Raw genomic sequence first — 14,801 nt, 5'->3', positions numbered from 1 at the left:
CAGCAACATACTAACCAGTTGTGTAACTCTCACCTCCAAAGTCCTGATCATCAAACATACTGTATCTGCTTGATATTAGTATACAGCACGAATGAAATAAAAGACAAAGATATGTGTTCATATTAGTCTCTTTATCTTTTCATTAGTTCCTGGCTTTAGAATAATTGGGTAAGAGGAAAATCATAATAAAGCAGGAAAGTCTGGCTCACAGTGCAATAAAACGGCTGTACACAGCAATACTGAAAAAATACAAATACTTTTACAAGGAAAACCACAGAAAGAGAATCATCCTGACCTAGCAACATGTGTAGATGAGTAATATTGAATAATGATGCATGGTTTGGAAATCCAGTGATAAAAGAGCAGGAGCCCAGTGTAGTTAAAGCTAAGCTCACATTCTTTTATTCAAGGTGGAGACAAATACTGTGAAATAGACACGAAATAGTTTTACTGAAAAGGAAAATGGAAGCACATTGCTGCCACCAAGGGAAAAAAAAATCATGTTATCTCGTAATTCCAAGAAAATAACCTCGTTATTATGAGATAATATTCTTGTAATTATGCAACAGCTCATGAAAATGCCCTTCTGTAATTATACAGTTGTAGAGCAGCTTTAAAAAACTGCAGTGCACAAAATAATATGAAACAGGGACATATAATACTAATGTGCTGTAGTATAACACTTGGTGTGTCCTTTGATTTCATTGACATTGAGTTTCTGGTTCTGTCCTCATATCTACTGGAGATTCGTTGTATGTTACACTGGGCAAGTATCTGAACCCAGCTGAGCCTCCAGCTGAGGCTAAGACTGCAGTAGCAGGTGTGGATCTGTAGTATACACTATGATCTGCAAGGGAAACTGGAAATTGTAATTGTATTGGATATATATAGATAAGTATTGTAAAAATTACTATTAGGTTTTGAACTTAAAAAGATTACATATCCCTTATTTTGCATCATCCATGGAGGAGGTATAAACCTGCAAGCAGAAAAAATATATTTTGATTTTGAGAAGTGACAAAATATGGCAATTTTTGTGTACGGTAGGCACTCAGCAAAAATTATCCCTTTTCTCTAGTTTTTGTTGCAAAAGTAAGAGGCCAGAAAGTTTGAGGTCTCTCTCTGTAGAGACAATTTACTAATTTTAATTATATATATAGAAAAACATTCCCACTGTTTTGTACAAAAAGTCCAAACAGAGTCAAAAGGTCAACTGAAACGCTTTAAAACCATTTGATGCATAGGAAGTGTTGTGAAACACTATAAAGAATACAAGGGTATATCAAAGTGGAACAGAAAATAAGCGTACAGTTGTGAAGCAACTACATTCGCTGATGTTGAGAAGGGTGGAAATCTCTCTTTGGGATCCCCATACAAAACTACAAAAACATAAATACACCCTAAAAACAACTTAAGTCTTAAAACTTAAGTCTTAGAAATGAAACAATGCATAAACGCACATCTTCCTCTGCCCATATTGCTCTTCCATAACACATAATCTGATACTGTAGCTCCATACAGGAAACAGTTACTTAGCTGTGTTTCATGTACTGGTGTCAGCTTCAAACCTCTTTTAAGGTGCTGTAGTTTTGTAGTACAGGCTGAATACACACAGGCAGACGCAGCTTTGTTTAAGGCTCAATACCTTTCCTAAAATATACTCTTCTTAAGTGTGTGTTGCTCTCTCACGCCAGGAAAGAGCATGAGCCACCAAAGGAAGCAGCTGCTTGAGAAAAAGGTGAAGCCTTCCTTTGACTCTTCCAAAGACGTTTTTTCTGGTAACGAAATCAAGTCAAAACACAAACAGAATAGTCCTTGTAAAGTTCAGCCTTCTGAATGTTCTATTATACAGCACTCACATCTCCACAACCTTCAGTCTTCGAAAAACGGCTCTTTTATAACAATGGGCTCACCTGCTGGTTCAGTTTTCCAAGCAGCTGTGCTCTCGTGTCACTTTCGTGCTCTTCCAAAACCTTGCCAGCGACCTCAAGATGCATCAGTGTCAATGTTATGCAGCTACACCTGAGAAAATGCAATGTAAATAAAAGCAGCCTTCTTTAACCATGCTAAAAGCAGTGGAGGTGGGCCTGGGGTTCATGTAAAATACTTGGTGGAGTAGCAGCACTTTTCTGAGTTCCCACACTGTGGTATTGTGTTGTGACCCAGTAACAAACAGCAGAACAAAGTCTTGAGTCATCATTCATTTGAAAAGTTACTGAACACACAAAGTGAGGGTTGTTTTCAAAGGAAAAGATGTATTTGTAAGCCACCAGAAATAAAAAAAAGCAGAAGCACAGTGACTTCCCTTTTTCCTAAGTACTGGCACACAGGCAGAAGACACAGCTAGCTAGCCTGTTATCTTTTCAGAACAGTGTGGGGATCTCCATGTCTTATTTGCATGAAAGCATGTGTATGATAACCGCACACTTATTAGTAAGAATAAATTAGGAAGTGTTCCCATTTTACACCAGTTATAAATGAACCTCAGTAAGCCTCTGTAAGTGAATTTAAGCATTCTAATTATTGCACTTTTTTATCTGTAATCAAGTGACCTCTGCCCTTTATGAGGCTGGCCTTGGCTTATCGTAATGGTCAGAGACATGCAGTTGATTGATGGTGTTTGGAAGAAATAAACATCCTGCAAACATGATCTTTCCCATTCTACCCAACCCCAAGAGTGTTGTTTATTTTAAAAAACGTGGACGTCTCAACATAATTCCATAACAAAATATCCTAATTCCACAAACATATCGAACTGCTTTAATTTTATACTGCCTAAAAAAAGGTAGTAAGGAAATTCCCCAAGACGATTCAGCAATAATGGAACAAAAGGAATTACCCTGAGTAAATACCAAGGTGCAAATCTTTTTTCATGAAATACACAAAATAAAGTAATTGGTGTTTTATATGGAATATTTTAAGAAGCCTTTAATTTCCTCTAAAAAAGCTACTGTAAGTTGAAACCAAAAAAAATGACTTTTTGTTCACCAAAAAAGCAACAGTTTTGGGTTCAGATAGAAGAGTTTAAAGGCAATTTCATCATTCCCAGTGTACAGTGGGGGACATCACTGGCTTTGAGACCTTTGTACTGTAAAATGATTGGATGCTGCAAATATTGAGAAATTCCCCTTTCGCATGCAGCTCAACGTTAGAAGGTTCATTGGGTGCAAGTCTGGATTCTGTCAGGACAAACACACTGAATATTCTCTGCCAAGTCTACAAAGGAATATCCTTTGTAAGGAAAGATTACAGTTATGGATCGTTCACTTCAGTCCCCATACTTGAACTCAGAGGTCGTGAAGTCACTTGAAGACTTGTGTTGCAAAGAGGAAAACCAAAGGTGGTTGTGAAACTCAAAGCCAAAAGTGTTCAAGATCTGCCAAATAATCTCTGGAAAGATACCAAGAGCTGGTTTCAAAATATGAAGAAATGCTAACAATTTGCTAAAAGAAGCAAAGGCTAGGTACAAAAAAATACTGGCAAAATGTTGCAAATCATGGGTCATTTGACCCATTAGCTGTTAGTTGAACGAACCCAGGACACTGTCATCAAATTTGTGACTGGGCACTTGTTCCAAGCCTGCAATTCTTTGTGTCACTACGGGGAAGGGAGGGGGCAGTTGTGTGTGAGGGGAGACGATAATACTGTTCCCTTGATCACGTGCCCTGGATGCCTTCAATCCCTACTTGTTTCCAAACACCAGGAAGAAGGGGAGACAAAACCTCCATTCTTCACATTCTCCTTTTCAATCTGCGGACTGCGTGGAACATTCAGCAGCAAGATGAAGCTGTTCCTCTACACTGCCTACCAGGAAAGTCCATAAACTACCTACGAGCCCTTGTGCGGAACACATTATTCTTCTGAAATCCAGTATATGTGAGCAATTGTTTTCACGGCTGTCATTTTTATACAGTAGCTCGCAGAATGCTGTTGGTGTTGGTAACCAGTCTCTGCTGCCCTGTATAATAGTTTTTTATTGGCATTTCAATCAGGGTAATATTTTAAACACTGCTCTAAAGGGTACTCCTTGTTCAACCTGACACCCAGCAGCAAGCCCAAGAAAAAGGTTTAGGGGGACTACGTTGAGTCAAACACCAGTGTGAGATTGAAAGCTAAGCATTTGAATACTGAAGGCCTTGTAAGATAAGGCTGTGCTGCCTTTGACTGCCTTAAATCTCCAGTCCGCAGAAGAGGCTGAGCTTCCAAAGAATTTTTATAGTCTGTCTCATTCCGTACCCACCAGGGAGCAACACTGAATCTAATCCAGAGGTTTAGAGCTCTCTCTGCCTCGCAGTTCAATGCTGAATTAACTATTTCTGGGGATTAAAAGTCACATGTTTAATAGGGACAGAACAGTGGGAGGGATGTGCTTTCTTTTGGACTTTAATGGAAAAGCATATTAGAGTTTATTGCTTTATTTGGAAGTTTGAGTGAAAGTAGACACTACTATACGCCTAATCTCCGTGTTCTTTGAATTCTAATACACACAAAATGAGGTTCACAGTCTCAAAACTCTGACAATGTTCTGTTTTACCACCTTGTTGCAACTGGATTGCATTGTGTGTGCTGCAGGTAAACAAATCGCATTTCTTTCAGTGCAGCAATCATCTTCACAGCAGTGGCAAATAATTCAACTGAATTTCAATCCTGTGCTTTAAGATAACTTACCACCTTCACAGAAAGAAGGAGTTTTCAGACAAAACAAAGATAACTGTTTCCTCCAGTGTCTGACTGCCTGGAACAGCGTTATTGTAATGTACACAGGAAACGACTGAAAGACGATACATTGTAGTGAGTCACTGTTCTGTGCATTGCTGGAAAAAGGATCTTTTGACAGATTTGTTATTCTTTCATTTCAGATTTTAACATTTAAACCTTTCATCACAAGGATGTAGTTGTTCCCTCCATATCTGGGTATAAGGAACTTAAGGTACAGTTACTTTGAGCAGGTTAGAAAATTACACTGTGATTTAGTTTAACTGGGCATATGTCAGTGATCTCTTATGTGCTGTAAAGGGAATCTTTTTTTAAAAACTTGGTTTTGTATTTTTCATTTAATACCTACCCAAACTAGAGTTAGAAACTGTATATCCTGTACAGCATGGGGAAATGAGGAAAAGAGCTCATGGAGCTCCTACCCCAACCACCATGCTGTGCATGAAACTCCATCTCACTGTCAAGAGAAAGAGAACATGGCCGAAGCACAACCACTAACTTTCATCCAACCAAAACCTTCTCATCTTCTCACAGGAAAGAGGCAGCACTCTGCTTCCTTCGCCAAATACCTGCTGATGTTGGAAAAGTACTAAATCTAAAGTATGAAGCAGTTACGTTTAAATAATTACTTTTAAAAGTAAGTATCCTTGCATTTTACGATAGTTCAGGGTAAGTCACACTATTATTATGGACTATTTGTAAAACTCTTTCTATTTTTTTAAAGGAGCTGGTTATGGAAATGAGAATTATGACGTTAGTATATTCATACTATTCATACAGTACATGTAGGTAAGTGCTGTATTACAGGTGTGGATAACGTGGGTGTCCTCCAACATGAAAATGGTAACAATATAGTTTTCCAATAAAAACCTTTAAGAATGAAACTCAGACAGAGAAGCGCACAGGTGGAACTCCAGAAAATTGAACTCAGGGCCCCAGAATTGCAAGACAGCAGTGCTAACCACTGCACGGCCCGGCATTCTAATTTTCCAATCAAAAACGTCTAAAAATGAAACTGAAAGTGGTGATGTTCAAGTCCTAAAAAATTCTAGAGTACTTTTGGGAAACAGGTTCCTACAAACAAGGGGACGTTTCCACAGGTCTTTCCTCCCGGCGGCTGTCAGGGTGTATAACTCTGCCCTAGGCTAGGACTGTTAGTCCTTCATTTGCTCGTCTATGGACAGCATGTTGCTCCATTGTACTTTTTGGACACTCAATGTGTATATACCTATGCACATTTTGCACATGTTGCACATATTTTATTGTTTTTACAGTGACTGTGATCATATTTTGCACACACCTATGTATTTATTTGTATTAATTTTATTTTATATTTATTTTGTATTACTGTACGTATTCTAATTTTTTGTCTTCTATCCTGATGTCTGTTTTTTTGCTTGTCATGGGCTGCTGTAACACATCGATTTCCCTTCGGGATCAATAAAGTCCTATCTATCTATCTCTAAGTTAATCAGACAAACCTACGGAGACAATTTGTATCATACTTTCAGCGCCTTCGTGATTCTGTACATTTGCAGATCCACTAGCTGTACTTGGATTGGGGTTTTGGCAGTGATTTAAAAATCGGACACATACAAACAGGTTTCTTCTCTAGGGCATAAACATTAATAGCAACCAATGATCTTAGGGCACTGTGATGCTTATTATAGTTATCTAAATGAAAGTGTTCTCCAGTGTCTCATTTATATGTGTACTAACTTCAACAGCTTTCACAAAGCAGTTGTTTGAATGGGCCAGCTAATTGTACAGAGAATTGCTTCTCTATGTATTCATTTTAAACCTCTCAATGAGTCAAGAGAATCCATGCAGAATCCATAAAGTTCAATACACAACCCCCAACCTGGTCCTAACCAACAAAACCCAGCTGGTGTAAAATACAGTAGCTCCAGATAATTGGATACTGGGAATCATGTAGATCGATCAACAGTTTGCGGTCCAAGTGCTCCCATCTCCATTAATCGCGTTATCTGAAAAAGGGCATAGTGCCTCAATAAATATGTTTTCGGCAAAAAGTTTTAAATGTTTTAAAAGTCTCTTTGGCTTTAAAATAGGTTAGGACTCCATCTTATGGAAATTGAGGCTTTAAACAGAACAGAGTGCTTTTGTTCTAAAATAAAATAAAAGCCCTTTTTTTCCCACTTTCAATGAGATACTACGTCATGTCGAATTTTAATTGGTAATGCATCAAACCGTGGCCTTTCACTGTTCATGCTGCACATTGTAAACAATTGTTATGTTATTATACAGAGGTCAGCTTTTGGCTGGTCTGCAGTGGATAACTGCTGAAGGGGTGTGCTGGTTTCATTGTTCTTCCTGGCCATAACTGGATTAAAGAAAAAAAGGTCAGTTGCTGGAATATTGTGCCCAGACATGGATAGCTGTACTGCTGCTGACAGAACATTTTGGCAAAGCTTGCACGTACCGGCAACATGATTAAAATGCGTTAAAGTGTGGTTTCTCTGCGGGTTGAACACGCACTGATGATTTGAAAGAGAAAAGCAGTGTTGCTTAAATGAACACAACCCAAAATGATTTCTGCTCATGGCAGAGACCTCAAACACTGAAAAACTGAAAGGTTTGTGAATTGACAAAGGTGTTTTCGCTTATTGCTAACTTCGTGCTACATTATACCTTGGTGTAGGTTTCTATGGTTTGAACAAATCCTTACTGTGCATCACTACTTGGGACTTTGGTAATAGCATAGAAAGTAATAGACCAACTAGAAAATTCACTATTTGTGTACTGTGGAGATATCTCACATGTAGCACACGGGGGTTGCTTGTGGTTCAGTACTGTATATTAAAGCACAGAGAAAGCAAGTCAGAGCATGTTTCTATTGTGAGGTTGAAACATTGAGCTTTTGGATCAGTTAAACGTCCTGTAATGTATGCACAAAACACTTGCAAACTAGAGTACATGAAGTGAATGGGCAGGAAAAGCAAAAAGTTTGACATGATTTCAGGACTTCCAGTATTTCCTTAGTGATTAATACATCACCTTTTGCCGATAAATGCAAGGCCGTGTGTAACTAGTCCCTTAGTAAGCATGATGTCACTCAGTAGGACTCCCGGTAGTTTTGTATTCATCGAGGGGAGGTGAATAACCTTTACAGATAGCGGATTTCACTGGAAGGAGGTTGTGCGGCATATACAGTTTATGCGTCATATTTTCACAAGGATCACAGCAAGCCTGAAACATACAGTATGTCTAAATGTCCTGAATATAAATACTAAATAACAAATCCACATTTTGAACTGTACACGCCTTTAGTTAAGCTTATGTTGTAACGTTGCCTTCTTCAATTCCTTTAAACAATGCAGCAAACCTGCAATTTCTCATGATTTTTTTAAAAATGGCATGCGAGATGGTTTATCATTTGAAACCTCGTTTCGAAGAAAATTATTCTAATCTTGCCTGTAACACATTTTGTACTTTTACTTAAAAAGGTTCAGGATGACAAGGTACAGTAGTATGAACAGTTCTTTATTCAACATGTCGGTATGTGCACATTCACATTAAGATTTACCCATGTTGTTGAAGCCCAAACACTGACTGGGAGAGATCTTTGGATCAGTTAACTACTAACTTTCAAACAGATATGATGCACAGAATGCCGTCCTCGAAGTTGTTACTCTTCTTGTGTGTTCATATGTATTTTTCATCAGAAGCTTTAAACTTTGTTCTGTAGACAGGCAAATCAACAAAACCACTGCATGCCAGTGTAATCAGAGGGAATAAAGGCCAGGGGAAGGGCTGGGAGCTTTAATCAAATTTTCCAGGTTTTCTAAAGAGGAAATTTCCGGATTTCAGTAGGAGCTGATTTCTTTAGTGATAACAGTTTTCGAAAGGGCCCTCAGTGGACAGCTGAACTCTGTGTAGCGTCAGAGGACATAGACTGGGATACTGTGTGGCATAATGTTAGTTATCCATTGAGAGCTATATTGTACATAACAAACTGCTTCAGTACAAAATTTTAAATAGACTCTAGTATACCCCAGAAAAATTGAAAAAGGTGAAGTGGCATAATACAGGAATGTGTTCAAAATGTAACACACACAGAGGATCACTATTGCACTTATTATGGTATTGTCAGCACATACAGTCATTCTGGACCTCCACAGTGGGGAAAGCTCTCAGGCACCTACAGTAAATATCTCAATTCCACTTTATCCCATTATATGTATCCTTGGTGATTTCTCAAAGGTTAAAGTAGCTATTCAATATAAAAATACTTTTTGGACTCTTTGTATTATTGCTAAAAAATTAATATAGTGAAAATGGGTGGACTGTACAGGACCATCGTACAAAGAAAGGAGGCTGTATCACAAGTTAAATCTGTAAAGCTTTCATATAATTTACAGGGGAAACTTAATGAGCACAGAAATGTTTGGGGTCCATTAGGGACATACTTGAATGGCACTGAATGTTAAGAATATTAATAGGAAGTTTTTTTAATTAATTGTTTTTGTGAATGTAATTTTTTTTTGTTATAGTCTAATAAGAACAAAAATGAGAGAGTGAAAAAAAAATTAAGAAAACCTCCAAAGTTGGGGAGGGTGGAGGTGGGTTAAAAAACAAAAAAACCATGGGTTGTGTAATAAATTAGAATACAAACAATTCAGCATCACCTCACCATTGGTCTCCATAGTGAAAAGTGTGATTCTTCCTACACAAAATAAGTTGTCACAGCTGAAGATGAAGTTTTGAATTTAAACTGGGACTTTTATTTCACTGCCAGGTTCCGTTGGTGATTGCTTAGAAGTGACCAGCAGTTCATTTCCTCAGGAACAGATTACTCCTCTTGTGGCTGTATCAAAAACACATAATTCCAAGTGCTGAACACTGTGCTGTTTAAACAAAAATGTATCTCTTCCCTGTATGTAGTGGAGACAAGGGTCAGCCCAAAAAATGTGAAAAAAAAGGACATGACTTTGGCATCAGAAATGCATTTTCTGGCAAGATGCAAGACACAAAATGCAATGTTCTCTAAATCGCAACAGAATCATCTTCAAGTGAAGTGCAATCGTGATATGTCTATGATCAAAGATGTTGATGCACTCCCCACAATGATGAAACCTCACCTCACCGCCCGATCATTTGTGTTCACTTTGCAAGAGACACTACAGTGTTGCGCATTGTCCCCTGACAATGAATATAACAACTACTGAATACACCTAAATGATTGGATTGAAATATGAACAGATGGAACTTTCTTCTTTTATTTCTTTATTCTTAGTATTTCTTTAAGGAATATAGACGTGGATGACTTGTGTTTAAAATGAAATCAGTAATTCCTTTTTTGATGCAAGCATTAAAAGGATTTGAACCTTTGCAAATCTGCAAAATAAGAGGAAAAAATAGTAAAACAAAAATTCAGATTTTACTGGACAGGCTTACAGTTTTATACATATTGGCAGAATATTTGCCATGTAACAGCAGGTACACCAATAGTGCACAAAAAGCTCAAATCGGTCTATCAAACCCCGATTTTACAGGATTATGTACTCATAAGCAGTTTTTAGATGTCATGACAAATTCATAAACATTGCTCTTTTCCCACACCACACCGAAATCCATCTTTCCCTCAGAGAACCATAACCATTGTATCTTGTGACTCATTTTTTTGCTTTACTTTTACATTTTCAGAATAATGTAGGTAAAATGGCCTTACACTCCTCCAGTCTGCTCAGAAATCTATTAAAATAAACACAGTCAGTGCATAGCAAAGTACTTTTTATGTTTTATTCCAAGATAAACAGTTTTTACATTTTGTTGCTTTAAAGCTTGCAATCATTAACACTTTGTAGTAGCAATTAATATCTGTTACATAAACAACCTACTACACAGTTCATAGCAAATAAAACCCCAGTGTGCAAAACCAGTAAAACCAGTAAAAACTTACCCAAAAAGACTTTGGCTGTAATTGCTGCCAAAGGTAAGTCCACCAAATATGGAGTTCATTGACTTGAATACTTACACATTTCATGTGTTTTTTCTCTTTAGTTTTTGTTGACTTTTACTGTAATCTGTCTAACCTAGTGGAGTCTTCGGCTTAATTTGAAATAACTACATGTATTTCTGTAAGAGTTTCAATATAATAATTCAGTTCAATTCATTTTGGAAGATTTTTTGTGTTGATTTTTCTGTACAAACTCAGATCCACTTCTGGTGACAAGTATTAGGAGCAACACAAACTAAGAAAGAGCATATAAAAAATTCTGTCTTCTGAAAATATTAGCTAACCCTCTGCTGATATGGCTGTTCTGAACATGGTTGGGCAACATTTTGAACTTGTTGTAACAGTAGGATCCTGGTTGCAGCTGAAATGAGCTGCATCAACAAGGAGATAAAACAAAAGTGGGAGAAAATGCCAAGAAGTAAAACCATATCTGTATCCTGTAGCTTTCCTTTGGGCTATATAGAAATCTTGATCCAGACAGTCATGTAGAGGGCTGATATTACTAAACAATTGACCAGCGGGAGCAAGGCTGGGCTGGGTCAGTACAGGGATGGGAGACCTCCAGGGAGAACCAGGTTGCTGCTGTAAGAGGGATTGGTAGAGTAGTAAGTGACATATTACCTCCTGGAGCAGAATTTCTAAACCAGATCATTATGGTGCTATATCTATGTAAACAAAAAAATATTTTGACAACTCAGTCACCTCGGACTGTCAGAAGCAGTCAGTCTGGCAGTATGCATTTTTGATAACATGCACGTCTCCTGTCCCCTGGTAAATGGGACAAGACACTGAGCTTAGCTTGGCTGTTACAAAACTCAGGGCGAGAGGGAGAAAAATAAATGACAGCAGTTCTAAGGATATCGTCGCCTTCACACAGTAACCTTTGACACTTTCGCGAATACCTTGGCCAAGAACTTCATTAATAGTGAAGTATAGAAAACCAGTTCATGCATTGTTCTGAAGGAACAAACAGCATATTAATGATTTTCTTGTGGGGCATGGCTAAATTAAACAAGGTAATGCAATAAATAAAAATGATATACTGATATCTGAAGCTTTATGCAAGCAACAAATACTTGCCATATATACATGCCATATTTATAATATATATTATAAATGTATGTACTATGCAATGATCAGTCTACAAAAGGCATAAATAAGAACCTGTTGGCATGATGCTTGATTAACTAGTCTTGCAATTATTTCTCAGGTTTTATAGCAACACATATGCATGTGTTAAACGTTACAGTGTAGCCAAGCACAGTTGTTGACTGGATTTTGATTGCCATTCATTGGGTGTGTGGTTGAGATGTGGTGTTAGATCAAATCTATATACAGGTCTTCTTCTGTCTAACACAGGGGTCCACAACTGTACGAGAAGTGGCAGTTGTGATCAATTGACTTTGTGCATTGTGTACGCTTTACTGTCAACTTTATACACAGCAAGGACAGCTCGTGTACACATTGTATTCTGTAGGAAGTCATTTGTTTTGGGGAAATGATGCATGCTATTCTACCTCCTTCAGCTGTTTTTTCTGTCAGTTATAATCAGCATCTGCATGTTTTCCTGCTCTGGAACTTTCTCTCTTGGCTAGTTCAGTAACAAGCCTCTTTAACTGCATTTGAGCCAAAAGTTAAACTCTCTGGAGGACTGAAAGCACAAAAACACGTTTGCTGGTTCTAGTGCGGATGCAGAATGCACGCAAAAAGGAAAAAAAAGTCCAAGGTCAGTAGGGACATTTTTCCCTTTAATACCATATTAAAACACGTAACAGGAGCCTTGCTGAAACAGAGCTGAACAGTGAACTGAAGGAAGACGGCATGCACTTTTACCATATTTGGGACACTCTCACCTTATAAGCATAGACAACCTGTACCGTTTGCTTGTTTAGAGTTTCAACCAAGAAAGGTGTCTAAAACTTTCACATCACTCATTTTCTAATTGTATCACCAAAGGTCTTCCTTACTGCCCACAATTACTGCCTGTAATTCTGAGTACAGACTTATGGGGAACAAGTACTATCTTCTTGTCTTAGTGCACAAATATTGAGGTGTCACACCCTCTGCAGCTCCCACTCTGTCCTGTCCCTAGTTTCCTGTGCTTTGCTGTCCTTCCGGTGTCTATCTCTCTGGGGATATATATTTCCGGGTCACTCATTCCCCTTCGCTCAGCATTGAGGTTCAGATGTCCAGAGACCCACCTAGCACCAGGTCGCCCCACGTCCGCTGCCTGAGGGCATAGGTTTCTATACGACTCCTGAACTGCTGAGCCTGGGCTAACCCCGTCCTGCCGCTACTCATAGGGCCTTTTCCTGCTCTCCTGCCAGTCCACGGTTCGTCCTTTCCGACATCCGTGACATGAGGTTGAAGACTGGAATTCAAAGAGTGAACCAAAAGTAGATTTCTTTTATTCTGACCCAAGGTAACGGGCTCTGATGTTGCTTTGATCCTCATGTCTCTATATCTGGGCAGAACCAGGAAATGAAAGAACAGTTAATCTCAGAAGCACAAATAGAAGGTCACATTGGTTTTTTTTTCTTACAGAACATCTTTCACTCTTGCCCTTTTCTGGTTGTTGTACGAAACGTAGCAAAATGCACTTCTGACCCAGTATTTATTTTTGTCCACAGATTCCTGGGGGAGTGAGCTGTGGAGAGCAAACTGGAGACAGGGTGTGTTGAGGAGGAGGTGGTGTCAACACACTTAGCCGTTGTGGAGCCATGGGTCACGATGCAAAGAGTGGGAGAGGAGATTCCGGAGTGCTGCTGTTGCAGGACTTCTGGAAAGGCATTCCAAGCGGGGAAGACGCAGTGACACCGAATGCAGTCTCGAAAACCATGGGACTGCAGAGAGAACGTTTCTTGAATGTTCTTCAGTTCCCTGCCTTAGATGAAAATCTCCTAATGTATATTTGCAATCCATTATCACAGTCCTCAGACAAATTCGCAAACGAAATATTCACTGCTGACATAAATCTTAGGGAATGTCAGTTTGTTCCTGACTCATGGTTCCAATGAACTCTGTCCTACTGTGTGTGTCATGTGTCCACTGCATTTGTCTTGTAACGTTTAGACAGACTTTCATAAACAAATTGGCTGCGCAAAAGGGCGTATGTTTGATCAGGTCACCAGGGGTGTATCTGTACAAGGGGTGCCCAAGCTCAGAACAATTTATTTGGAATCAGGCTTTTGCTGGTTGGCCATTGACAATGTGAAACACATTGTTTATTATATTGCTTATAGATCTTATTCTTATTCTTATTAAATAGGCATTATGACAAGCCAAATGGCTTCCTCTTGTTTGTAAACTTCATGTTTTTATCTTCTAAGGTCCCCAGCTGATGAGTCATATCATTCCCCATGTGATTAGGTCTCTGAGCCTTGACTCTTAATCACACAGTTTCTAACTTAGTTCTAGCTGTTACTTTCACAAGTTCCAGTCTATGTTCCTATGTAGCTACTACAATCTGGAAATAAACTTTTTTGTTTTCTGAGTCAACACAACCAAGTCTGGGAAAAATGTTCACATTTTGAAATGATGTGTCAGCAATGCAAAAATGGCTAAAGCAATATTATTGGAGAAATTTCTATTAGTCTATCATCTACAGTTTAAGACAGAGGCGCTAAGACTTAGAAGACTGAGGCCTGGTTTAAAGCTACAGCCTTGCAGATCCAGTATGGGGTGATACTGGATCTCTTTCTTTGCACAAATCCACTTTTGCTCATGCAAAATCACCATCAACCAGTGGGGACACAATCTGCAATTATTTGGTGAGCTGAAGCTTTTGCTTGGCCCGGGAATAAGACACTTTGATATTATTTTCAATTAAGGGCCAAAAGTGCTTTCATTTGGAATGCCCAATTCCATTTTTTTCAGATACAAAAATGCTCTGATAGATACTGGAAACAAAAACTGTAATACAGTCAAGGCATTTAAGAACAGAAATGCCTTTTTGTCGGTTGAACTAGACTATAATTAACAATGTTAAATGAATTGCCGCAAGACATAACTTTAGAAGCACTTATTCAGATCTTAGGGACTTATTAACAGGTTTTTTTATGGCTTGGCATCTGGGCATTCTGAATTTTAGAACTACAAAGAAACT

The sequence above is a fragment of the Atractosteus spatula genome, chromosome 12 (genome assembly GCF_055471065.1).
Source record: "Atractosteus spatula isolate fAtrSpa1 chromosome 12, fAtrSpa1.hap1, whole genome shotgun sequence".
Classification (NCBI taxonomy): Eukaryota; Metazoa; Chordata; class Actinopteri; order Semionotiformes; family Lepisosteidae; genus Atractosteus; species Atractosteus spatula.
Note: the sequence above shows the minus strand (reverse complement) of the source record.